The sequence below is a fragment of the Apteryx rowi genome, unplaced genomic scaffold, assembly GCF_003343035.1.
Source record: "Apteryx rowi isolate R43461 unplaced genomic scaffold, aptRow1 scaffold_44, whole genome shotgun sequence".
NCBI lineage: Eukaryota > Metazoa > Chordata > Aves > Apterygiformes > Apterygidae > Apteryx > Apteryx rowi.
The window spans coordinates 1,307,420-1,334,903 of NW_020450694.1; the positions used below are offsets into that span (position 1 = coordinate 1,307,420).

General features: G+C 43.1%; 1 protein-coding gene and 1 long non-coding RNA gene across 2 annotated transcripts in view; both read right to left on the reverse strand.

Annotated features, from left to right (window-relative positions):
• The window catches only part of LOC112971387, a 118,199-nt gene that overhangs the window by 63,019 nt on the left and 27,696 nt on the right, over nt 1-27,484 (reverse strand). The window lies entirely within an intron of this gene.
• LOC112971388 overlaps nt 2,810-27,484 on the reverse strand; it is a 33,895-nt gene continuing 9,220 nt past the window's right edge. Inside the window, exons 3-5 of the long non-coding RNA XR_003255327.1 lie at nt 24,693-25,888; nt 22,798-22,857; nt 2,810-2,914 (exon numbers count right to left, since the gene is read on the reverse strand). This is a non-coding gene — a long non-coding RNA (uncharacterized LOC112971388). The remainder of the gene's footprint in view (nt 2,915-22,797; nt 22,858-24,692; nt 25,889-27,484) is intronic.

Genomic DNA, 27,484 nt, shown 5'->3' on the forward strand with positions numbered 1-27,484 from the left:
CGCATGTTCTGGTGCCTTAATTAGATGAGAACAACATTAGAATCAGTTATATGGGTACAGCTGCTCCCCCAGGATTACAGATGTGCTTTCTGCAAATACTTTCTGATATTTATGYTTAAGGAAAACAACTCTGTCTCCACAGATATTCCTGCCTGTAAATCCATTCCTTGGAGTATTCCTGGAAAGCAGAGTTCAGGCCCCCGCAACAGCCGAGTTGCGAGCAGCGCAGTGAGGTTTGCTGGAGCGTAGAAACAGCCAGGAACGACGACTCAGCCCAGTGGGCTGGGGATGGGAACAACTGGAGGGAAGGAAACGCAGAGAAAAGAAAGTACGCTCACAAAGACACGGCCGGCAGAGGGAAACACAAAGGACCGGGAAGGAAGAGAAAGGGAGGGCAGGGACAGGAGCACTCTAAAGCGGGGCACGTTTCCGCACCGAGCCGGCGTGACTGCAGTGAGACAGCTCTCCGCAAATGCCGCGTGAACAGAGCCCGTCAGATCTCCGACCTGGCACTTGGTGCTACTGCGATACAACTCCTCCTCCTCCCGGTAGGTGCACGACTGGAAGGAAAGAGCAAGAGGTTTACATATAACACCTTCTCACAGACCGACCTAAGCAGGGACCTGTTATACCTATGTTCCACAAGCTGTTCCTAAGCAGAAATTGTTCAGTCCTCCCCCAAAATAACAGCGCCCACTTTGAGAGGTGAGAGACCCATAACTGAACATCATTTTCTGAGCTGCTGCAAACCAGGTTTCTTGTCAGAAGCAGTCGATCCTATGAAAAGAAGAGAAACAAAACAAGAAGGCTGCAGAAGGATGGCTCAGATGACTCACTGGTTCCAGCTCTCGGGAGAAATCCCGAGACGTGTGAGCCGGGAGCTTGGAAGCGGCCGCTGCTCAGCAAAGAGGCAGGAGAGCACCGGGCTTAACCACAGGCTGGTTCTTAACCTTGCAAGGCTTTACGTTGTCCTCCAGGTAAAGCTCTGACAGAAGCTGCGGTCTCAATTCTCTGCTCTTCCCTCCCCCTTCGCCACCACCGCCATTATCTGATCCCACGGAGATAGGAATAAATATGAACAAAGGCTGCAGTAGATCACGTCAAGCCAATATTAAATGCCTCTAATGGAGCTTAGATTAGACCAGCCTTCTTAAATGTCCGGATGTTGCCGGCAAATACCCAGGGACTCTGCAACTGAAAGTCACGATTGCTGGGGAGGAAGGGTCAAACACTAACCTTGTGCTTACAGGATGCCTTGAGCTCTTGACGTCGTGAGACTTATCACATAAAGTGATGTTTGCAGGCCTCTCTCGCTGACGGCTTTTGACTAAGTGGGATCTGTGTGCATTAACGAAAACAAAAGAGCTTTGGCTAGTGACAGCATGGCAGATGCCATGTAAGGTTCCCTTACCCTATGCTTCAAATCACAGCTGAAGTACCCAAATAATTTAGTTCCCGGCTTTGAGCATGATTCAGTCAATGCTCATCAAGTCAGATATGCAAATTCTATTACTTTTGTAGCTTTGGGCTCCCCACATTTATGCAATTGCTGTATTGCACCATATTTCATCCCCGATAGCTGTGGGGAGGATGTAGATCAGCCTTCACTTCTAAAAGTTTCTGGCTCCCAATCCTCTTAACCGAGGATATTCCAAGCTTTACTTTCTAATCAGAGACCTCATAACGTTAAAATATATGGTGATCTTTTCAACTGGATAAATGATGTCCACTAGGGGCTTGTATGAGACCACTAAATTTACTTTTGCTTTTGAATTAAGTCACCAGATTTCAGCCTAGGTATTTAAAGATGAAAAACAAAAATTCAAAACCTGAAACTTCATGCTGGTTGCTTTGCTCTGCTCTCTTCTTTTGCCTGTCCACAGGTTCCTCATACCAAGTTGGGAAACACATACCCAAGCTACCTCCGTCTGAATTTATTTGGAGCGTACTGAGATAAAAGTCCCACTGTAATAGCATCATTAGTTGGTGGGGTAATATGCTCCAGATTTTTTAAAACCCGTTTTCTATTAAAAGATGATCTCTCTCCCTCTCTGCTTATTTCTTATAATAATAATATGAATTTAAAATGCTGTAAAATTAATAGTACACAAACTCTAGAGACTAAAGTCTCCTACCCACTGCAGACAGACAGCCTGTCCCTGACACTGCCCTCCAGCTGTGACCATAACGCACACACGATAACAACTGTTTTACCTCTAGGCCAACTCATTTATTGACCCTTTCAGATGGATGTTAAAAGACCAGTTGAAGCTAATAATGTGTACTGCTTTTTGTGAGATGGATTCTTGACCGTACAGAACTGATTTAAAATCACCCAACTCATTACATGCAAAAATGCCATTAAAAAAAAAAAGCTGTGGAAAATTCACTCTCTCCTACTGATGCTATAGGGAGATTTGAAAGCYGGGAAGCGCAGATATAGCCAAGCCACCTTTAGCCTATGATGGTCTGTTTTGATGTCATGTTTTAAGAGGCTTCGGTAAACGTGAGTAGTAAAATCAATACTGAGCGTCCCCTCGTCTCACAAGGCAGCGAGGCCCCAGGAGCGTCGGAAGGGGCCGAGGGGCCGGCGGCGGCGGCGGCGGAGCAGGGCCGGGCGGGAGGGGGGAGCCGGCAGCCGGCTGCCCCCGAGGCCTTTCGATTGCACAAAGGATTTTGGAGCTCTTCCATTTGCAAGTTCTCACTCTAGCTGTTAATTTGGCAACGACAGCCCCGAGAGGCCCGGGCAGGAGCGGGAGCAGCAGCCGCCRTGGCTCTGTGTTTATCAGGAAGGATTTCTTGCCTGTATTGTGTATCCAGATCCACTGGGGAAAAATCTGCCGTTTTCTCTGCTCTCATTTCACAGCTAGGTGTGGCGATAGCTGGAAGGCAGCGGCTGCGTACCGTGAATAGCCTAAAACACGAGAGAAAGAGGAGACAGAAAGAGGCTCCTGTTCGCAGCTTCTGAAGGTCGTTACCCTGAACGGAACCATTAAGCTCAGCTATGTAACTGCGATATGCACAAGTAAAATAGAAATTTTATGTAAACACAGGCATATTTGCTCAAGGGAAGGATACTATATAATTAGACCCAATTAAATAATATTTTCCAAGGTACTTTTTAAAAATCAAGTTATTATCTACTCATCAGAATGTCAATAAACACACCTCTTTCACAAACAACATGTTTAACTTCTGCTCAGGTTACCGCACTCACGCGTGAGCCTTGTGGCGATTCATGATACCTCTACCAGGTCCCAGCTTTCCAAAATCCCTCCCGACAAAAAAACAGTATTAGTTTGAGGGAATGGTCCTTTACCCATCTGAGACCAAGTCACGAGGGGTTTTTTGTTTGTTTGTTTGTTTGTTTGTTTGTTTTACTTACTATTTCTTCGTTCACATTCATATTTCGAGCTGGGTATAGAGTGACTACGACCCCAGCACTGGTAAGCCTTACTCATCTCAGCACCTTCATGCAAAGGGTAGATCACATCCAATAATTAAGAAGTTCAAGTTTTCAAGGCAAAAGTTTTGCTTTGCTTTCTTCCCCGTTCACGTGTCCTGTAAGCGTATACAAGCAAGCCCTGGATGTTTCCTGGCTGATTAGAGCTCTGCAGGTTACGTTAATTCTGGCTCAGTTCTCCGAAGTTATGTTTCTTTTTTTTTTTTTCTGGAATCTGGTAGTATTTTCAGAGACAACTACTGTTGTGGTCATATATGAATAACAATAGATTCTCTGGATCCAGAAATACCACTAGGCCACTTTTCATATTGACAGCAGAGAAAAGATCTCCGTGTCTCCATGTCTCCGCATCTTTTTTTTTTTTTGTGTGTGTGTATCATGATGTTTATGGCAATGGCATAGCTAAAAATCCAGCGTGCAAAGTTGAAGGGCTGTTTTAGCCCCTCTACAGGCCTGGGCCTTCCTCAGCATCTACCAGCTAGTTCCATTTTAATCTTTCACAAACAGCTTCTGTCTTTATCCTAAATAAGTCATGGAGCTTAAACAATGTTTTTTAACCTCCCTTGCCCTCTCCCCGTATTTCTACCAGTGCCAAACACACGTAAATTCATTCCAAAAGCCACACGCTACCCAACCAATGCTGCCTAAGGAAAGCATTCATGAGTGTTTATGGGGCAGCTGAAGTGTAATGATTTAGTAGATGTTTATAAATGTTTATACTGTACAGATTAACATTCCCCAGGGGGGCTGTAATGAAGAGAGTGCTCCAACTGGAATCAAACCAGCCAGTCTGGGCTGAAAGAGTATGAATGAATCCTGCTGGCCTACCCTCAGAGCTGTTTACTTAGTTTGAGCGGATTTCCTCTATCCATGCTCCTCCAGCATTTTGTTTTGGGAGAGGCAGAAGAGGCGCCTGGTTCCAGAAGGAGCGCAGCTTGGAAGCAAGCTGGAAAATCCAGCCCGTCACTTGGATCGCAGTAATTACTCACAAATTGCAGGAGACAAAAGAACAAAGTGCCCAACCCTTCTGCTGTGGAAGTCAAAGCCGGGATTCCCATTGACTTCAAAGGAAGCTGGATCTCAGTCGCAGAACACAGTTTTCAAACATTGCACCCAAGTATAAACACTGAAAATCACGTTGAGGCAACTAAGTCCTGCTATTGGCTAAGAGTAAATCCATAGTCAGGCACCGTGGTCAGGGTCTTGCTATTCACAGCTCAGGAGTTTCATGTTAGGTAACTGTATTTGAAAAACATGCCTTCAGCTATGCTGCGATGCAGTGCTGGAAGCTAGCAGCAACGGGCAGCGGGACTTTTTTTGTTTTCCCTAAATCACCGGACAATACTGGTGGACAGCTTCAATGAATGTCTTGCTGAATCCGATAGACGTCCTTCATGCAGGCTAAATGAGGAAGCAATTTCAATCTGTTCAGTGATGGTTCAAAGAGGAGAAGCCTTCGCTGACGGTACCGGGAGGGACAGAAGGGTTCAGAAAAGAATACAGTGCATTTCACATTGCCACGGGTTTAACAGCAACATCAACGACAAAACCTAAAAAAGTAAGGCTGGTGGCTGAAGCTGTGCCTGTCCTCGTGCATCAGAAGCAATGAGCAAGCAGGCTTTGAAAGACGCCCAGAATGARGATGACCCTGGGAAGTATGTGAAAGAAAGCCTGTTTCTCTTGGCACGGCGCCAGGTGAAAAATCAGCCTGAGAAATCACAAGTAAGGAAACAAATCCCTCTGGATTTCTGCTGTGGTCAGGAGAGTAAGACTTTTTATACATGACACATACATATATTCGGAACGTGAATCATGTGAAATGAGCSGGGAAGGGGCGGGAAGAAAATAGAAAGGACCATGGCATGGCCCTAACAGGTACTGGTCCACAAAGGTGGCCAGAAATACCAAGCATGGCAAACTACCTCCACAAGGGTTACTACCACCACGGGACTTCTGCAGACTGAGGGCCTACGGTCTTTTGGGGGCTGTTCTCTGCTGATGTGAGATTCCCCACTTCTCCCCAAACTATTCTACTTCTGTCTGCCTCAGTTAGGCCCTGAGAGCTCACCGTCTGCCTGGAATAGACAGCAGCATCATGTGCTGCCGGTGTTGTCAGAAGAAGACATGAAATCATCCTTCCAAACTTTCTAAACCACAGCCCTGAAGTCAGTCTGACTGCAAATGTCTGCTGTGCTTCTGTAGCCTCCCGAATGGGTCAGCCAGATGTGGAGGGCTCGACACAAAAAAAGCACTTGTTTCAATGGGTTTCTGAGAAGTGTTTTTAAAGGCCCCAAATTAAGTTTGCTCTAAATCTTGGGTGGAGACACGGGATGAAGGTAATTTTATCTGCAGTGGTTTATTTGCCCATCTCACAAAGCTGTCTGAGCTAGTTACAGTGTTTGGCAAACGCTCCTGGTACAAGTCCTACACAGTAACCCCACTTGGGTCTTTAGGCTAGCGGAAAAGACAGATATTTGAAATCTTCTCGAGAGCAGGTAATTAGCCTGTAGCAGATTACAAAGTAGGAAAGGCTCATGAGGGCTCTGAAATGAAAGCACAAAATGCCTCCTGGAACTAATTTTAGACTGGCTGGAGAATTTAATCCTGCAAATTATTGCCAGTGAGCAAACATCAAGGTACTGCCGGATCTTAACAGTGGCAAGCCAGCAGGAGCGGTTCACCCTAAGCTGCATCCTGCTGACGGCTGAGCAATCGGACACGCTTTACATGGCTCGCAAAGGACGAGGTGCCAGGGCAGCTATCTTTTGCTCCCAGTGACTTGCGAAGCAGCCTGTACCATTCCTCGTCTTTGTGTCGGCCAAGGATCCTTGTTCAGTCGTGCCAACGCAGTTCTACTCCGCAAATAATGGARAACGAGGAAGAGGAGAACAAACACTAGGGGTACAAGCAGTGCCCAACCACTACGTGGTGCTATATCCTGGGCCTATGGACACACTCCATCTTTCAGAGGGCAGAGAAGGGTTTGTGAGCRTTCATTATGAGGTTTAGGAGATGGGATTTATCCTTTCATCCCTCTAGGGAGCAGTTTCTCCGTAGGTGAAATGGAGAAGGTAAATGTTAACCTTGTGGGGGCTGCTTTCAGGAATAGGAAACGGCAGATATGTGACTAGAAACAAACTTCCTAGGTCCTTAAACCCAATGTGCTCTCATACAGATCTTCAGATCTGCAATCCCATTCTTTATTTTGATCACACCCCATGCGAAGAAATTCCGTGTTTCTTCCCACTCGGAAGGCACACAAGAATCCTGTTACTGCAATGGCTAAAGAACTTCATTTAATCTCCTGCCTGAATTTAGTCATAGTCAATTAATACCCATTTGTTCTCGTGCCAAAATATTCTTTTAGCTTAAATAAGTAGTTGGTACAGCTCTGTGAAAGCTATACACTTGATTGCTACAAAATCCAAGACCTTCCTCTTCCACAAGCCTTAGGAAGAAGCGTTAATGCAAGAACCTACTGTAATACACCATGYACATTTTGCAGGAGCCCAACCAGCTAAGTGTCTGTGTACTAATTTCAAAGTCATTTCCACTACTGGCTTTCCCAGACAGAAAGTTTTTCTCATCTCTTAAAATCAAAGGAGAGGCAACAAGCTACAGCTGCTTAACTATGCTTAACCTTTTCTTGAAATGACTGTTTCCCAAATAATATAAGCTGCACTGTCTCTTCCTTTCCAAAACCCACCAGCACCAAGAAGCAGCTCATCTACAGAGATAACTATTACGTTCCTGTGCGTCTGTTTAACAACAAGCACTTTGGAACACAGATTTTCTTCCTTTTAAGGCACAGGAATCCTTTCGCAAATGTACCATTTATATCTGTTTGCAAAACCAAGGGATCAAAAATTAGGAAACATCAGAACCAAAGCTACCCATGAAATCTTATTCATCTGCATTATGATTCACCCTCTAAATACAGGATCACGTCTTATTTTCCACCATATTCTACCTCAGGATGGACAGCGCTCACTTAATAAGCAGATATTCAATATTTTCTTATAGCGTCATTATTCGGCATGTGGCTTGAGGCCTTATTTACTGCATAGCATTCAAAACCTGCTTGGAAGACACAATTGCTAATTTTCTCATGAGTTTTTCTAGAGCTCTTATCAGTATGGCATAAGAGTGCTTCACAACATTAATTTCTTTTAACAACACCCTGTAAGACGAGAGGATATTATTATTCCTGTTTAACAGATGGGAAACTGAAACACAATGAGATTCAGACCAAAACATTCTGCTTATGTTGGGTACCCAAACTGAGATGCCTGGGAATTGATTTCTCAGATGTTTAACACTGCACAGCATCTTATGTCAAGAAAAAATACCACTAACTTTTCTATATTCTGCAAACAGGAATGCAGAAAACAAAATAAAATTAATAGCCAACTGTGAAGAACTTAGTTTCAAATGACTTCTCTAACACTGGATATGAGTTTTGCAGTACTCAAACACCTCAGTCATGAGACCACCCACCCTCTTTTCAGCGCTCTGTCTCTTACTACACATCTTCCAGCTTCTACAGCAAATACAGACAGAGTTCGACGGCACCAGCTTCCCCCACTACCCAGCCCTGTCTCATCTCCTGAGCAGTTCCACCCTCCGCACTGAACAAGACCAGGGTCCTGCAGTAAACATAGTACCTGGTCATGTAATTAAAGACTATACCAAATGCACATACAAAAGGAGGSCAAACAAACATTACACAGGAAACCTTAATTTCATGATTTTCCAACCACCTGTTCCAAATAATAAGCTTTTCAAGGAGAATACTGCCTCCATTTACATATACATACACACACACATATATGTATGCATATATACTTACCTTCTTGTTCCTAAATCTTATCAGCTGAACTTTCCCAAAATCCAGAAAATGTACCTGGTATAGAACACTAAGCCCAAATAATTAAAAATTTCAAGTTGTAATTAGAGTTGTTCAAACTCTGCCTATATGTTTCAGTTCAGCATTTTGTCCATGTCTTTCTGTTTCAGGGAATCAGGATCTCAGCACTTTGCTGAATCAGGTCCATTGTAATTGTGTAATATTCGTTGCTGAAGAAACACATGGAGGCACGACTCAGAGTTTCCAGCATGCAGGAAATTCAGTTACTTCGTAATTTCATTTCATTCTGAATTGGAAGAACACTCTCCCTGCCTCAAACTTTCAAATTTCCCTTGAAAATTTATTTTATCGTGTTGTGTTTAAATTGTTCTGAATAAATCAACCTGAGCTGATACCAACATGGAAAATTTCAGTGTGAATGTTTAGAGTTTGACAGAGTTAAAAGGGGGAGGGGGGAGGCTGGAAAGTTTCAATCTTATTTATAGGTACAGGTACATATGACCAGCCATTTCTAAAATACCACTGCAGTAGAATAGAAATTTTTTAGTAACAATCCTATTATGTGCTAAGTGTTATTTTTAATACACTGATACCAAAGGAATTGTCAGCAGAACGTACCCTCCTCTTCCAGATAGTTTTACTGCCTCTCCCATTTAGGCAGAGCAGAGCTGGGAACGCAACCTTGTTCTCCCATCACCCACATGCTTGCCTCGTTTCATACGCTTGTGAGAAAAGACCCAAATCGTCACCCCTTTAACCTAAAAGAAACACTGACCTGTTACAGGTTCATACATGAAGTATCAACCCCAAGTTTTCTGCACAGCTCCAGTGACTCCAGCATGCAATACTCCTGACCACAGCTGTGCCAAGCCAGACAGACCTGCACAAGGCAGCGCAGGGAACACAGCACCTGCAGCCGGATATAGAATACTTYTAAAAGGTGAAACTAGGGTTCGGGCTAGCCAAGCAATAAGAGTGATGGAAAGCTGGATAGTCTGACTGTTTCACTGACTGATAATTTGCCCTTTTGTGTTTTGTTATTAAGGAGAAGAGCACAGTGCAAAGTGCAACGTGTCTCAGATGCCTCCGAAGGTTACTCCAGTGGCTTGCTGTTAACCTAGTTCACGAAGGATCAGGCAGAACTGGGTGAGAACTCTTTTTAATCGAAAAAAACTGTCTATCAGGACCTTCTATTTTGAAGGGAGGTGAGAAATCGGAACGAAATACTCAGCTGAGAACAGATCTTTCCATCTTGCTCAGGCAGTGAAAACCACTCAGACCTGAAGCTGCCAGCAGCCAGCAAGGAATTCCCCTGTCATGCGGGAGGTGACTCACGCGAGTCCCTGCTGTTTCTCATCCTCAGATGTAGGGGCCGCGTTTGTGGTCGGGGATGTGTCAGGAGAAAGGACCTGGCAGAGCCCCGCTCTGTTACGCAACTCCTTCCTCAAAGTACAAAGTACAGTCCACCACGGGTAAGGACCCAGTGCAGGTGATAGAAGATCCTTTAGCAGCTGGTATTTCTTCTTTCCCACCATTTCTGTTTTCCTTCTTTCACGACCCCTCCTGAATAATCGGAGCAGCTCAGTGAGCTCCCAAGTAATCCTGATGCTGTAATGTTATAAAAGTCAATGGAATTTTTAGCATTGCTTTCAGTGGTGTAAAACTGGGCTCCACATATAGTAGCGCTCAAAAGGCATTCAGGTCCTTCATCAGTTGGATTCAATAAATTAATAGCAGAGCTGCTGCCACAGCAGCGTGAGCAGTCTGCAACATTTGTATTTGAGCTCCATGTATTTATTACTACGCTTTTCGTAGGCTCTTTTAATGCCTCACTGAGTAATTTATGGGGACAGAAGAGCATGAAAAGAGCAGATCTCACTTATTTAAATATCTGGATGATGAAAATCACATGAGAAAAGCAGATTTCATGTTGCTTCCTCTCCATAAATGGCTTTCTGAGGTAGTAAAAGCCATGGAAAAGCAAACATAAACACTGTACAAACACCAAGGTATTCAGGTTGGTTTGGGCTTACCCAAACACTGCATGGAGATATTCAGGTTTATTCAGGTTTGCCCTCTGTTTTGCTAACCCATTCTATAACAACTTTGCAGGATTGTCAACATAACTAGCTAGATACATGTAATAAAATTTCTTTAATTAAATTTACTACAGTAGAGGATTACTTTATGAAAACACAGTTCTTAGTATTAATCTTATTATTTTTCAGATTGATGAGTAATCCGTGTGACTGTGGTGGTTCTTTTATTCTTTTGGCAGATCTTACTACTTCTGTTCCAGAGTATGAAACACACTGATCTAGACATCCAGGATGGTCCAAGTTTCCAGCAACTGACATGCTGGTTATTTATTTTATGAAATAAGCAAATTAGTGAAGCATGACTAGCGAACTTTTTGATCCAGGGACCACTCATCCGTGCAGGCACATGAAGAATCCTAACCTTTTAGTGCTAAGAACAATACCAGTGCCTTGGGATATTTCATTAAGTTTTTGTTTTAGTGCTGGGCAGTGTAGTTTTGGAGGTACCCGTTATACATAAAAGTTTTACATAGTTCAAAGTGCAACAGGACATGTCTGAAATAAGTAGAAATTTGCCTATATAAGGCAGACATGCAAAATAAAGAGGTTTCTTCAGTACGTCTTTTCCCATTAATTAACACTGACTTCCTAATTTCCAGATAAAGTCAGAGACCATAAGATACAATGTTCATCTGCTTTGGTTCTACTGTATTTCATGCYTTGCCTCATGAGACCCAATTTATTACAGTGATGGATGTAATATAAGAGTATATTTTAAACAACCATGATTGTACCTGCCTGGCTGTTCATTTTTCACTAAGTCATTCCAGCAAGCATTTACAAGTCAGAAGACTATCCCAGAATTTGTTTGAATAATCCAAGCTCCTTGATTCTGCAAGACAGGATAGAAACTAAACTTGAGAGGTTTCCTGTGCTTCTAGTCACATCAAAATGCCATGAAGGCAGCCTGATATTTAACACCGTTTCCATACTGCATCGTGAAGCGCAGAGGTACCTGAACAAACGATCTCTTTTCAAATCTCAACCTAGCCCTTAATCCAGCAAAAAACTGCACACATGCTCAGCTTCATATACTGCTGCCTCAGTGTAATCAGTGGAAATAATCCATAAAATATAAAGCTGCAAACATGTGCAAGTCTTTGCAAAAATCACAGCCACCACAGATCTGAGCTTTGGAAAGCTGTGAGATTATTCATAATTCACCAGCCTGATTCAGCAGAAGGAACGTGGAATCATTTCGAGTCACATTTAAGGCTGCTTAAGGGTAGTGGGAAAAGTTGTGCCTCCTGATCAAAATGTGGCTTTCTCTCAGTTTCTCTTCTCTTCTTTCTAGGTTTAAGGAGAATTAAACCTTTCTGAAACTTGCTGGGAAAAGGGGCAGGGGGGATAGAGAAGGAGGATTTATCTCCAAATTACATTGCTCTTCAGAGTAAACCACAGAGAGCTGTAATGGGACAAGTAATTTTTTACATGGTATAATTAATTAGAACCCATAAAACCCAATTAAACAGCACTTTTGAGACTATCAAGTGGTGCATGTTTGAAACTGCAAATATGACAGTGTAAGTACATTTTTATAGCTGGGCGCACTCCTCAGGATTATTTCCAGTGCTCTGCTAAAATGGGAAATGGCACCAGTTTGGCCCCTGCTAATAAATCGCTCGGAAACAGGCTATATTAATAATCTTTATTGGGGGTAGGACGGAAGCCAGATGGGGCAGGGAGGGGAGCACGAAGGTGGCATAATATATTGGCCTAGGAGACACAATCCAAGCAGGAATTTCATCTTGGTGTCTATCTGAGAGGGCTGGGAAGAGAAAAGGAGAGGTAGCGGGCAGAGAGGGGAATCACCCTGAGACCACGGAGGATATTTCCAAAGTAAAAACTGAAGGTATCAGGCTAAAAGGCAAGCGCTTGTCTACCTGCATGAGAAAGGAAACAAAGAGCAGTGCCTTAAGCAGGCGTTTAACAGCCCCAGGCCCGGCCCGGCTTGTCCCCTTGGCTTTGCAGGAGCGACGGCGTTGGCGGGCGCACGGCACCGCTGCCTCGCCGGGCTGCAGCGGTCGGTCTTCGTCTCGTGTTGCCCCAGGAGGGGGTAGTGCGTGCGCGTGCACGCGATGGGCTCGGGGTGTGTGTCCAAGCTTGATATACAATCTAGTGCGAGTAAAAGCTCACTTTCCCCTTGTTTATTTACACGAGGCCCCATTTATGTTTAACTTGGCAGCCGCGAGGCCCGTGCCGTGTGCCAAGCGCTAATTCCTTGACTGCCCTGACAGGCCCTGGCGTGCACACCTGAAAGTCATTAGCGCTCGGACCCATTTTGTTCTCACATTTCGAGGCAGTGACCCGCAGCCATGTACAGCTTCAGCAGACACTTTATCATCTCCCCTGTCATCGGCTTCGAGCTCAGCGGCCCGGGCACTGCCAGACCACAATAAGCAACGAACTAATGAGGGCTCCAGAGAAGCCCCTACCTTCGCTAAGGGCTGTCGCGGAGGAGTCGTGCCTCCCCTCTGCAGCGCAGGAGGCAACCGATAGTCGCTGGAGTCCTCCTTTCTTCTTCTTTGTTTGGTTTTAGAATATTTTATCCTTCAGAAAATGGTAATACAGCGCGATAGCACAACAACGCGTGACAGCGGAGCGTCAGCGACAGCATCAGACAGATTAAATTCTAACAGCCCCATTCAGCTTTACAACGCTCTTCACGCAAGCTGTTCCCCAAACGGGTCGCTTTATCTTATCAGTCACTCAGACAATTCCTCCAGAGTCAACTATCAACACAGGAAGAATATTTAATCTAGAAATGCAGAAACATATACTTTCAGATGAGGTCTGAAAAAAGAAAGGTAGCGAACAGCTGGCCGGGGTAGAAGCAYTGCAGTAAAGACACTCGCACCATCTATGGGAAGAATCTAAAGAATACAGCAAGGACAGAAGAGCACAGAGGACATGGAGCTTTCTGCAAAAATGCTATTGCACTGCATGTTCTGCTCTGTGAAGGTCTGCAGAGAGCCATCATATTCTTTATTACACGTGGAGATGCTATTCATCTCTTAGTTTTTAAGAGTCCATTTACTAAATTACAGAATCATATGATAAATGTTTGCATTTCATAAGTCTCAGGCCATTTCACCTGCACTGAGACCCCTAAGCTTTCTCCCCTACATAAGTTATTTTAAGATTTCAGTCTCCTCAGCAGCTCCAAACATTGCCTTTTTAGCTTGTTAGAGACATTTCTTTTCCTTCTATTCTCTCCATGTGGAATTTTTGCCATTTAAAACTGGTAGCAACTGAGCCTCTGACAAGCTAACAGTCAGTCCCAGACCACAAACAGGTTTTGGACTAAGTTCTCATGACCTTGAAAAGAGAGGAATGGGGGACTGAAACTACTGGAGAGCCCCAGATTTCCACGGGGGCAATAGCATTACATTTTTCCTATGGCAGTCTCACAGCGATGCACTTTGAAGTCATCACTTAGTATACGTTTATCTAAAACAAAACAAAACAAAAACAGAATGTCCAAACAAACAAAAAAACATTTTGGATTCTTCTGGAGTCTTTTTTATGGCTCTTCTGAGCCCTGCACAGTTGGACATGTGGTAAACCAGCACAAGGCCTTACAGTCAGAATACAGCTATGGACCAAATGAAATGTTTAAATGCTTTCAGATATTAGAAAAGCAGTATTTTCTTTGAAATATATGAAGTACGTGCTGGCATTGACATTTTTCCATGCGTCTGTATAGCTCAGATGTGGCTTCTCTACAAGCTTTGTACTTCATGWCCCTCATTACCATGCTATTTAAACTACTGAGATTTTGAATGTCCTTCATACTCCCAGCATCCCTGTAAGATAAGGCAGGGCAGCAGTTCCCATCTGAAAGATGAGGCACTGATACGCAAGGCCTTAATGGTCAGAAATGAAAAGGGACATAACCATGTAATGCTGGGATGCTGCCATAGTTCATTTTAGGGATTTGGTCCCAGAAGCAGAGTAAGGAACCCTGAGGAAAGCACCAGGGCCACCAAAATGTAATGTGCGAGAAGAGCTGGGTATTCAGGACACGATCTGAAAGAGCTTGGCCAGGAGGTGCCCTAAGCAGCAAGCTGGCGATGGGATCACGACTCCCCTCTGCTTACGTAGCTGTACTGGGCACTGCAGAACTGGCATTTAGTAGAAATGCACGCAGACGCATACAGGGTCAGYGCACGGTGAAGGAAGGGCAGTAAAGTTACTTTAACCTTCAATCCTGCTTTAGATGTTTCAAGAAAACATAACATTTTCCTGAGATTGGAAAGACGGGACCGCAGCAGATTACTGGCTTAGTTAGGGGTACAGGCATGAAGAGTAGCAGCAGCCACCAACAGGATGGCAAATGCCATTTGTACAGACATGTGTCATTCCTGTACCGCAGCCAAGTGAGACTACAAACATTGTTAAAAGTATAAAGCAGCTTTCATTTACATTCCTGTTAAGACATCTTTATACGGCCGGAATATTGAAGCGGGCTCTGTATAAATGAGAATCTGCCCTTAATATTCTCAGACTGAAAACTGAAATACACACACAGACCAACTTGGATTCGAGTCCTGATTCTCTCTTCTGTTAACCCAACGTATCTGCATGGACCAAAACTGGGGGAAAGAATATGACTTCTCAATTTCACAGCACCTTCAATGAGCAGGAATGATCAAAATACTCATTTCATGTGCCATCAAAAATGGCTCTACACAGCATCACATACCATAGCACGATAGGAACCTACAGCTAGAAATACCATCTGGATCATCTAGTCCCTGCCATCACAGCAATCCGGACRCTAAACTCAGGAATTTAACTGCAACGTCCCCTTTAACATAAGCCACCCAGGAACCTCCAGTACCTTCTAACAAACTTAAAATTTCTAGTACAGAAGACCAAAAGCCTTGAATACCACCAGTGCCTTAGGCTCCTGGATTCCAGTAAAATCTAGGAGTTTGTTGCATGAAATTTGCCCAGAGGGTCATAAAAAAAAAAAAAAAAGCTGTGTTCTTCACTGGAGAAAAGCACAACAAAAAGCAAAGCGCAGTGATCCCTGCCAAGCTGACCTAGGGGCAAATACGCACCAGCCAGGCACTTGAGAAGATTCCCACCACCACCAGGAGCCTCCGTACACACGGTCTAATAGCCCATTTCTAGCTGTGGCCAATTCCTGACGCACCAGAGGAAGATGGACGAACAAACAAACCCAGAAGCCAAGCTATGCATCAAAGGGGAAAAAAATCTTTCATGGTCCTGAGAAAGCCCTGGAGAGAAGGAATGAGATGTGGCGTTCAGAGCCAACCATGAAGAGAGTGGTCCATCAAAAAGAAAAAAATCATCATATAAAAGACACACATGAGCAAAAAGGTAACTCCAAACACATGTAAGCAAAAAGGATAAAATCCTAAGACCTCTGAAATCAATAATGAAACWCTCATCAACTTTAAAGAGGCCCAGATTTCAAGTTAATACATCTAAGTAGTTTCCTACATTTATTTCTAAATAAGACACCTTTAATTCTTGAAACGCCTATTAGGATGTGTTAATTTTGATATGAAAATGAAAGGTGCTAATTTGTCCTTGTCCCTTTACAATATTAAGCAGTTAAATACAGTCTGAGTTTGGAGACAGTATATGGCAGATGTCATCAAAAAATTCATTCAARATGTATTGAAAGAATAATCTTTTCCAAACCTGTCAACAAGATCCCAGCCACTGCTCCTGGCAAGAACACCCGCTTAATTTGGTAGGACAATCACTTTTACTCTCACAAGCACTGTAAAAGAAATGGGGTCATGGAAAGAAAATGGGAACATTAAAAAGACCCTCGAGGAGACCCTCAGCAACATGCTGAGGTATTTCCAAGGGAGTGCACAGGTTTTAAAAGCACAAGTAAATGCGGAGGGTGGGAGGGCGGTTAGGTCCCAAGCAAGGGCTGAGGCACTGCAAATTCAATTCAGTGCGTGGTTTTGCTGTGAATGCTTTTCCAGCTCTCACACCATTACATAGGATGTAACATCATAATGATGTCAACTCTTGGATCAGAGAATGAGCTGATTTTAAGTTTTATGAGGGGAAGGATGAATACTTGCAAAGGAATGGTGAGTCAAATAATGCAGATCTGGTAGGCTCACAGTTGAGGGAACTCATGGTTGCGCTTTGAACTATTTTTAGTAAGGTACTGCAAGTTCAGGGCTAGTCAGTATAGAAAGGGTCTACACAGGTCACATGAAGCATAACCTCTTAGGGCGCTGACAATTTTCTATCAATTCTGCAAAGAGAGGATCAAAGTCTCTCTTGCCTTTCACCGATGGAGACTGCTGGAGAAAGGTGGCTGCTTGTGAATGACCAAGCACGTGTGGGGGAACGACCGTCAGGGCCCACGTAAGCAGCCTTTACCTCCTTTGCTCCACCTGAGGACGAAGGACAACCCTGACCTTATGCCCAGAGCAGAGCAAGTCCCACTCTGCTTCCCCGGGGATGCAACAGGCCACAGCATAGCAGGGAGGGTGCTGAGCACAGGATTCGGCTTCTTCCTCTCCCTTCCCTCAGTCCTCGCCTGCAGCTCAGAGCGGTGCCACTTGGTTACACACCACTGCTCTCCCCGGGGTGCTGCAGCTTTCTTCTGCCTACCAAGGAGGTACTTAACTGCCCTGACTTTAGCCCCAGCACTTCCAACCTGTAGGGARATACAGAAACACCTGAAATTCAGATATAATAAAAGCATAAGCAGGCAAGTTTTCAATCCAGGTTTCAAAGCTGTCGCTATTCCTGCAGTCAGAGCAGGTTAATAAAGACCCCCACCACCACCACCACTCCCTTTGGAAAATCACTGCAGATGTTAGTTCCTGCCAGCTCTTGTTAGATTTTCCTTTCTTTAAATGCATACTTAAGAATATCCAGTTATTGAAGATCACCAGGAATACATGGGGAATGGATTGCTTTGTAAGCTTTACTGCAATTATGGATAATGCTGGAAATATATACTGTACATTTCCTATATGGTAGGACAGCTACAAGCAGAGAAAATCTACATTGAAGGGGATTTCTATGCAAGCTATGCAGCACATGAAGATTGTATTACAAGCTTGGATTACTGATTCAAGCCTCTTCTTCTCCACCCCCCCCCCATTTCTCTGATAGCTTTTAAACTTAAATAGCTACATAAGTTCAAATGTTCTTTTATAGGGTGAAATAAACAGCTTTTATGGTTCAGAAACTGCAAGCTTAGAGATCAACACTTTACCACTAATTCGTGCAGGTTCAAGCTAAGGAAATGGCTCATTTTCCTCTCTACAGTTGTTGAGATCTCTTCCCCCCAAAATTCAGGATGCACTTTAAATTAGATGATATGAAAACTGTGGATGCAGACAACGCTTTCTCTTGACATACTGCATCTAGCCTGCTGCAATCTGGGTCCCAGTTCCTGTGAAATCAGAGCGAAATTGCTGACGGAAACCTCAGAGAGGTTGGAAGTTAGTACAAAATATTAGAACACATTATTGACAGGGCTTGATTCTTTTTTTTACAGGAAAACCTTGATAGGCCACTCCGGAAATCCAAAAAGTCTTAAATGACTGCAAATATCATTTATATTGGCTTAAACTTCTTTTAAGTTGTCAAAGTAGTGTAAAGAGCATTTAGCTTCCAGCCCATTCTGTATAATCTTTTCCACTGGATTAGTAAGAGATACTAGTTCTAGCTCTTACAGGGAACCTCAATAGGAGCAGTACTTTCAAGTCCCTTATCTTAGCCAACGCACTTCCGGAGCAAGCGTCCATGGGACTTCATGGGTACCATCTGCATTTCAGTGAGCTGGGGGTAAGCAATGGGCCAGAGATGCAAATTCCAGATTCACATAGAAATAACAGTGTGCTACAAAACCCAAGGAGGATACAGCTTGAAAAGGTCTGTATGATCAGTATGCAAAGAAAGGCATTTTCAAACTCAAGAAGACTGAGGGCTGTATTCTGCTGTGTTTTGGGAACTTTCTGCCCTATATAAGCTTCAGAAAAATTGCAGTGCCCCAACATTTTATCCTAAAACTTCCARTGAACACGTGTCCTATTTATCCACCTATCTAGTCATTTTTTCCATCCTCAACAATATGACTTTTGAGCATCTGATAAATCCAATAACAGCAGAGGAATATTTTTCCTCTCATTTACGAGCTACATTAACCAGCATTTAGGTGGTTAAAACAAAGGCTTTTTTTTTCTAAGCAAAGACAATCCTGCTCCTGAGGATACCAATAATGGTGGTATATGACAACATAATCAGCAGCACAAGGATATAAACAACTCCCAATTATCCCAAACCAAAATTTTTGAACATCTTGTTACATTTTTTCCTTAGGCCTTAAAATTACTGAGTTGTTATGGTTGGATGCTTTGTGGTGAATAAATCTAGAATAATTCCCTGGAAAGAGTGAAGTGCTGCCGATGTGCTGTTAGCGCAGAAGACCACAGTACCAAGTTTGCCCTGACTTTGCCATCCAAGGGGAAAAAAACATCCCATGTTCTCATCGTGCGGGGAAAGGAAAGAAACAGGGAGGAGCGGTGGTGATCTGATTTCTAGAAAGTGGGAAGCAGTTGCGCACTGCAAGGGAAAGAGGCAAGAGGGAGAGGACTGTGAGAATAACACACTGCGCTGGGGTTTCTTAGACACTCTTCCTTCTGTCAAAATGCCACTAAAAACAAACAAACAACTATTAAACACCCCTACTGCATGCAAACACCATCTGAATGAATTTGGAGAGGATCAGCAGGTGTCTTCTCCAACCCAAGGCGCATCGAGGTACCAAGCAAGGCTAAGAGCTCCCTCACAGAGACAGGAACACCAGATTTTGTTCTGGAAAGAGATGTCACTGGACACAGTATTCAGATCTGAAGCCAGATCAAAGCAACTGTGCTCCGAGCCAAATCCAAGCTCAGGCTTTGAATGTACCTCCAAAACCTGAATGCTTTTGGATACAGAGTTTGGGTTCTGTCATTCATCTAGTCTTGAAATGGGTGGATCAAAGATCTTCAGTCTGAGGCTTAGCAAAGTGCTAACAGACAGTTTTGAAGAGAAATGATTCAGTAAAATGCTTCGAGCAAGGAATAAATTTACTGACGGACAAGTTGTGAACTGAAAGAGGAGTCAAACTGGCCATGGAAATTACTAGCTACCTATTGATTGCTCAGGTATGTTACCTTGCAAGGCTGCTTTTATTTACAAGAGGGAATAAGAGGTACAACATGGTTGAAGAATTGGCCCAGAAAGTTGAAAACTTTCTGGCAGTGCCAGAAAAGACTGGAAATCAAGATGTCCAGTGGTYTGAGAGCTCACTTGGAAATTGGTAGCAATTGTTCAGTGCTCTGTCCCCCATTTTGTCTATGGCTTTGGCCAAGACAGTTAGTATTTTGGTGCCTTAGCTTCCAAACTGTGAAATGGAATTAAAAACCTTCTAAAACAAACAAAATAGTCTCTGGGAGGACAAAAAGAGAAAACTCTGTCCCCCTTTGCAGCCTCATGACATAGAAGTGACCTGATATACTCACGGAATAAAGGAGATCAGAGGGACTCCTCAATTATGCAAAATAAGAATATAGAAATACAATTACAGGAATGAAATGATTGCAAAATGCTCAGAGCTATAGGGAAAGGTCTGGTGATAGACTTTCTGACACTCGTGTTTTAATGAAGAAGCCATGCTCCTGTTCAAGCTACAGGAAAGAACATAGACCRAAAAAATTTTGCTCTATTCAGGTTGGCACCGATACTTGTTCTGTAAACGGCATAAAGGGTAACCCTACTTTCTACATTGTTTATACCAAATGTAAAATGGGAAAAACTTTRTAGGCCACCAAGGAATTAATCCTGACACATTCTTGTGTGAGATCTGGCCACACCAACCGTATCGTTTATGAGGGGGTTACTTACAGGGAGTCTGTCTAGCAATTTTGGATTGAAACAACTCATTGTAGCTTCCTCAAAGCACATCTTGGGTCTCCTTGAAATTGGTACATATATTTTAGAAGAATATGTTTGAGAACAGAACTTGCTGAACCCTGCCTCCTGTAGGAAGGTCACTTTGCAAAGGTATGAAAAGCCATGCATTTATCAGATCAGGTGCAGACATGGTATTTTCATTTTCCAAGCAATGTCCGCTTGGATATCACTAAAAGCACTGTAAGTCTCAAGTGTTGCTAATCTCTTTAGCCAGAGACATAAAGATGCATCTGAGAATGTCCTCACAAATTACATGCATCTTCACGCAAAATCGAGCAAAGCCAAAGTTTCCCCTTTAGAGTAGAAAATCCTGTRAAAATTATACACTTTATTAATTTGAGAGTAGTGAGCTTTCCTCCTAGTTTATAACAAAATGTCATATTATTAGTCAGGTTCTCCAGCATCTTTTGATAAAAATGGTGTTTTTATTGCCATATAAAAAATACAAGGCAAGTTAAACGTTCAGTATTTTCTTATAAAATATTCAGGTTTATAAACTGTTGCAAACAGGCTAGTGTTTATATAATATTCACAGACATCTGTAATGCTTCTCATGAAAGCTAATGTGTAAGCTCTTAGCTACTGCAAAAGGGTTTTAAAGATGTTCTGCCCATCTTGAAGAGCAATTCTGCATAGTTTGAAGAGCTGCTTTGATAACAGAATGTTTGGAGCTTAATGTTTATTCCTCTCACTGCTGTCTAGATTGAAATTTGTTTACTTTATGAGTGAAGGCCCCAACACGTTTAAAATTTAAGTACCTGGCTAGGACACCCTTACTCAGCAAAACACACACAGATGCAGCAAAACACATACAGATGCCTAATTTCAGGTACAGGCTTACATCCCTCTGAAGTCCCATGGCTCAGATCATAACCCCACATTATTGGTTTTAATAGACAGAAAAGCAGTCAGGGCCACAGGCATATTTTGAGGAAGACAACTGTAGTTCATGAAGGTAAGAAGCTCTAATGACTTGTTTTCTAGGCATTGACTAATTACTAACCACTACTAAGAAAGGTTGCTCACATACAATAAAAAGCAAAGTAGTGGTGGGACTCCTCTTTTCCCACCAACGGTTGAGTGCAAGATGCCAGATTTCCATCACATGTCATTTTGATGTCAAACAACAGAAATCATCAATAGTTTTTAGCATTTTGAGTATGCTGTTTGAAACAGAACAAAATCAGACAGCCTCTCCTTGGCTTGCTCCTTCAGCTAATTTTGAGACACCAAAGCTGATGCAAGAAGACTGCAAGTCTCAACCACACAAACTCAATGCCAATAGTTGGACAGCACAGTGTAAAGTCACTTATGGCGTTCCCCTCAAACCTATTCTCACCACTCATCAAGTGTAAACATTGATCATATGTGGTTCTGAATCAAAAGGCTGAAAACGAGACTCTCATTACTTTCGTCTGGCTCCATTCAAATGTCTTCCTAGCACCCCTGCCAGTCAAACGCTTTATGACTTCTGCAGATGGAGCATTTGCAGAATTTCATACTTTAAGGAACAAGTGCTTGGTGAACCATACCACACTGTCGGCCCCACAGAATGACAAACCTCCTGCTTCCTCTAACAGACTGGAGAAAAACAACACGAGATGCCACGACACTGTATCCCTATTACTAAGGGGCAATTTCAAAATTTACCTCTACCTTTCCATATCTATCTTTTTTGAGTTCCAGCATGGTAGGTTCCCATGCAATAAGTCACGGTCATATCTGTGATCTCAGATCAGGGACACCCACCTCACAGCAGATGTATACATGTGCACTTGTATACAGGTGAAGACAACACTACTGGATGCGACCGCCACCGGGTTGCAGGCAGGGCTGTATGGTCTAGCKGGGCTTCTCTGACCTGCTAACGAACAGCACGTCTTTCCCCCTCGGAGAGCTCGCATGCTGCGGCAATGCCAGATCCGAGGACCAGCAGCAGCTGCTGCCTGGGACCCTTGGGCAGGAAAGTCGCAGGCGAGCTGCGAGCGGGTACAAGACCCTGAAATGGGGGCCAGAGGAGGGCGACTCAAGCAGACCCTATGAGCATAACAGCTCTGAGGTCCTAGCCATGGGACCTAGGGCAAAGTCCCAGGCTTAGCTGCGAGGAACCGACTTGTATTATACACAGCAAGCTCCTAGCAACCCTCCTCTATCAGGTAATGATTTTTAGTTACTACTTGCCTGTGCTCCATCCAAACTCATATCACAGCCAATACTGYGGTGACATTTTGAAAAATGTATCTGCTCAGGGAGCTATTGCAATCCTCAAATCGAGTTGCTATACATCAGCATACCATGCTGGAACTTTGGACTAGTGTACCAGCACTTCAGATGGGTATATCGACATTTTAAAACAATAATCTGTACACTAGATAAATAAGGTGCATACTAACCAGCTTGCCTATTTCTTCTCTCAGTCTCTCACTGGAAGTGCAGGATCTTTCAGTAGCCAGCTGTAATCACAGATTAATATGGTGGGAGTCAGTAAAGTGCTACTAGGAAGTTTTATAACTCAACTCTCCCAGCCAAAAGACTGGGTAAACTGATACCCAACGTGGCACYGGACCATTCTTCTGGGCAGCCATAATCCTAAATAAAAACCAGCTCTGTAAGCAAAGGGGCAGGGGCAGATGCAGGATTCTTTGGGAGAACATTTTTTTCCCCTAAAGTACACAGATGGTTCCAATCTCAGAGCTTTCTCAATTTATTTCTGGTGACTGATACATGGTTTGTACTTGATTTTTAAGGCAAGTTACAAGCAGAAGTAACTTAATGTGCTGTTTCCCATGAAACATGTGACAGAACTGGTATTCATCAATGTGGAGCACACATAACATGGAATCTGCCGCATGGTAGGGGAAAACCTTCAAAGCACTCAACACAAAATGAAGTCAAGACAAACTTTAAAAAGGAACTAAATGATYTTGTATCACACTTTCTTACTTCAGCGGTTCACAAACGCAACTCTAGACTCACAGTTGTAGCTTTTTTTTTTTTTAACATAGCTTTTCTTTCTTTCTAGAGTGTGAGGAAGTATTTGGCAGCCTCCGTTGTCTGCACCAAGGTTTATAGATAATCTAGGGATTTTCTGGCTTACACGTGTCATGTATAATAGCTGTAAGTGTAGGGGACTGGAATGGACCTGGCTGTTTACCCCCACGGCTCTGTTCCTGCAAAGGAAAACAGATTTTTGCTTTGTCCCTGGTGCAATTTCTAGGACCTGGGCTCATGAAGGGGAAGTTACACAGTACTAAAAGATCTACAGGAATCCTGASAGAAGAGCTGTTATCCTAAGGAAAACCTTTCAGAAGTCTAAAGTATATTTTCAGTAGGTTCAAATTCTACCTTAAGTAGTAGTAAATTATTTTTCCCCGTCACTGGACATATCCCTCATCTTATGAATCTATATCCTTGGGAAAATTCATCCTTTACAGCAAATGCAAAACCTCCCCTAGTTCCTCACTACACTTCTGCAGAATGAAAGACAGAACAAGCCCAGCAGATCATCTTTCTACTGAATTCCCCAAAGGGGGGGGTTTCCTTCAAAGATCCAGCCTTTATGGAGCCCTTCTGCTCCTTTAGAGTGGTTACCCACATGTAATGGCCTTCTTCATAGATTAGCAAACCAGGACTGAGGAAAATGACAGTTCCCTTTCGCTATTTTTTTGGTATTTTAATATACAAGAATTTCATCTCTAGCATATAAACCCCAATGGGCAGAAAGATGCCTACTGTTTTGGTAGATAAATGGCATCTGGTACACAGAGCAACATGGGGCCACAAAAATACCTGCACAGACAAACAGCTATTCTCAAAGGTACTGTATAATGATAATGGCACTGAGTATGACCTTCAAAAAATCTTTGCAGAGTGAATTAACCCTCCCCAATGCATAAATTTAGAGAAAAAAGGAAAAAAGCCCCAAAATCTGAAGAGCTTTTATTTTCAAGACGAGGAGATTCTGATAAATTAAAATAAATTTATCCTTTAAAATAAATTTAAATAATTATAAGCTGAGTATCACCTTGGAAAGATTCCCCTCCCTGTCCTTTTCGGTTTAATTTAATGAGGGACACTAGTTAACAATGCCAGTAATAGACTGTTGTGGTAACTCATCACGGCCACTACAACTCTGCTCTAATCAGACAGAGAAGTATCAAGGGCTGGCCAGTGTAATCATCACAAGAATGAGATTATTTAAAAAAAACATAGAAACAGAGAGAGCGACAGAGAGAGAGAGACAGAGAGACATTTAAAAGGACCTTTGTTTATTTGATTAATTCCTTACCATCTACTGTAATTTTTTCCTCTTCTTCATGCAGTCATTTTCCACTCATCTCTCCCAGCTTCTCTCCTTACTTTGCTTAGCCRTATACTTATTGCAAGCATTTTAAAACGATTCATGTGGAACCACAGATATTCATGTGCGCTCTAGAAAGGCAGGACTACCCTAAAAAGCACTCAGAGTCAGAACAAGATGCAAGATGAGTGAATCAAACAAATGAATAGGAGGCATCACAGTGACACAATTATGATCAATAATAAATAAGCTAGCAAGAAGAAACATCATTTCACTGAAACACACAATTTTACTGAAGCCAAAATGATTCCTGGGATGTATCAGTCCTCAGAGAGCTTTCAGTATGAAGATTTTCGAGGTCTAAGACAGCTGAATCACGTGTGAGCTAAGACAGAAGCATCCAAGATATTTTGACGAATCCTCCCTGCATTTTGCAAAAGCAAATTCTGAATGTGAAAATTGCCACCATCAGACCATCTCACAGTGCGAGGTCCGCAAGAGCCTTTTTGGGGAAGGAGAATATTCTTAAGCCAGTTAGTCTGTATCCTCTCTTGGTTTCACTATAAGCCACAGTGCAATGCTATGCAGAAGTAACCAAGCTAAGACTAAATACATTAGCGTGAGTACCAAGAGCAGCAGAGGCACACTAACATGGCAAGCTGTGCAAATGAGTTAGGCCAATTTCCRCATTACATAATTGCACATACAGCACCCGAAACAGCTAGCTCGAGTACGTCCACACAACACTGCACAGTCTCCTGTAGACATAGCGCGCCTGTCCGCCTTACCCTCAACAGAGAGATTAAAAAAAATATATCCAAAAACGTACAGATCCACGTTTCTGAGTGACATGGTAGAATCAAGTCAGACAAGCCAGAACCTATCCCCCACTGTCTGAACCGGTCACTCGACCACTGACAGTAAATCTTGTCAGCACTGATCTACAGGATGAAAAACATCCAGCATACTGCAGCAGTTTTGTTTTGAGGTTTTTACTGCRTGGGGCTTTTTTATTCTGGTAGGGAATTACTGATTGTTCCCAACTTCTGTTAATTGGCTTATAGTTCCACTTACATTGTCAAACTGCTGGTCAGCTGGCGGCCACACCACGCTCTCCTGATAGATTTATTTCACAGCTGGAATTTGGAGTCTGGAAGTTCCTTCCCATTCCCAGCTCTGCAGTCCTTGCAGGAAGAAGGGAGGAGAGAAATACAGATGCCTTTTCACAAAGAGGTAACAATCCTAGCAGGTCCTCAACACGCTAATAGCAATCTAATTAGGCTGCATTATATTGAAGGGAAAATGAGATTTCTGACTTTGCCAGAACACTTCACACATCCGCTTACTCTTACAAACACACTCCAGTTTCCAGATGTAGATAAGGATAACCACAAAGCGTGGAAAACAATCCAAGAACTAGTCTAGCCAAATCCTAGCTGGACTTCAGCCTCTTTCCATCTCCTCTCCTTGCTCTGGAATAATGATTGTTGCCTTGTAAATTCAACAAAATTTCATAGACAACTCCATTGAGTTTATGGCCCAGACAGTGTCCCGCTGCTCTGAGGATATGTAGGAAAGATGACTCAACACACATTCCCATCTTGCCTCTCCCCCAGGCTTGAGGCAATCGTACAGAAAATGGCAACTCCAGCAGTGCCCAGGAAGCACAAACTCATCCTAGGGTGGACATGCACGGCTGAGAAAGGGCAGCTGCAAAACCTTCCTCTCCATGTGGCCAACCAATTGTACAGGAAAGTCACACAGCTCACCTAAAGGTAAAGCATCGGGCTTTTGTCCTGCTCGCTCTAATTTCTGCCAGAGCTCCCTCCTCGGGAAGTGCTGATCATCCCCAGATGACCAAAGTTAACCTAAATTAATCACTGGCTTGTGAATCAGTGAGCACAGATCTGAGACAGGAGATCTGCATTTTGGCTCCTTTCTCTGCAGGCCCTGAGGCAAGGATTCATACCCAGTAGCAGTCTGCCTTTTGCAAAAAAATAAAATGATAAAATAATACAATAGGATTCTGATTCCAGATTCACTGCCTGGAGGAAGGAGGAGGATACTTTATTTCTTTCCTGGCCAATTACCTAAAGAAAAAAAAAAAAAAAAACAGCTCCAGTGAATGAAAAAGAACCTTTTAGTCCCAACGCCTCAGAGTCAGGTCATCCAAATTCCCGGTTGCCTTGATCTCTTTTCCAGCCAATCAGCTTCTCTTAAGCACTGACTGATGGTGTCGTGTGTTTAAAAATGTGTTTATTCTGACAATTTGCTATGCTTTTATGTAAGAGGACAGGCAAGCAACCCATCCCCAAAACCTCAAGGAAACAGCACAAGTCTTGGCTGCTAGACCAGTTGGCTCCCTGTAGACTGTTGATTCTTGGACAAACTGTTATTCCATCCTTAAAATATGTACTTACCCTGAAAAAGAAAATGCACACACAAACATACAACTAGGTATTAAGAGCTTTGGTAGATCTGTGACTCTGATCTTGTGACTAAGGTGTCAGCTGCTTCTGCTGAAATGGACATGGTAGTGGAAAAAAAACCCAAAGAAGAGTGAACACTGAACAGCCCACAGCTGGACTGAGCTGAACTTCCCCTGCTAAGTGGCTAATGCTAGGTTTTCCTCATTGCTTCAGAGTCAGTGAGGTTATGGAAACTGGAGAGACAAACAAATGGGAATTTCTCAACAGATCAAGAGCTAAAGGAAGGGAAAAGGGGGGCATATTTAGAGAATATCCGTTCTGTGGAAGGTTCAGTGTTTCTCAGGGTACCCA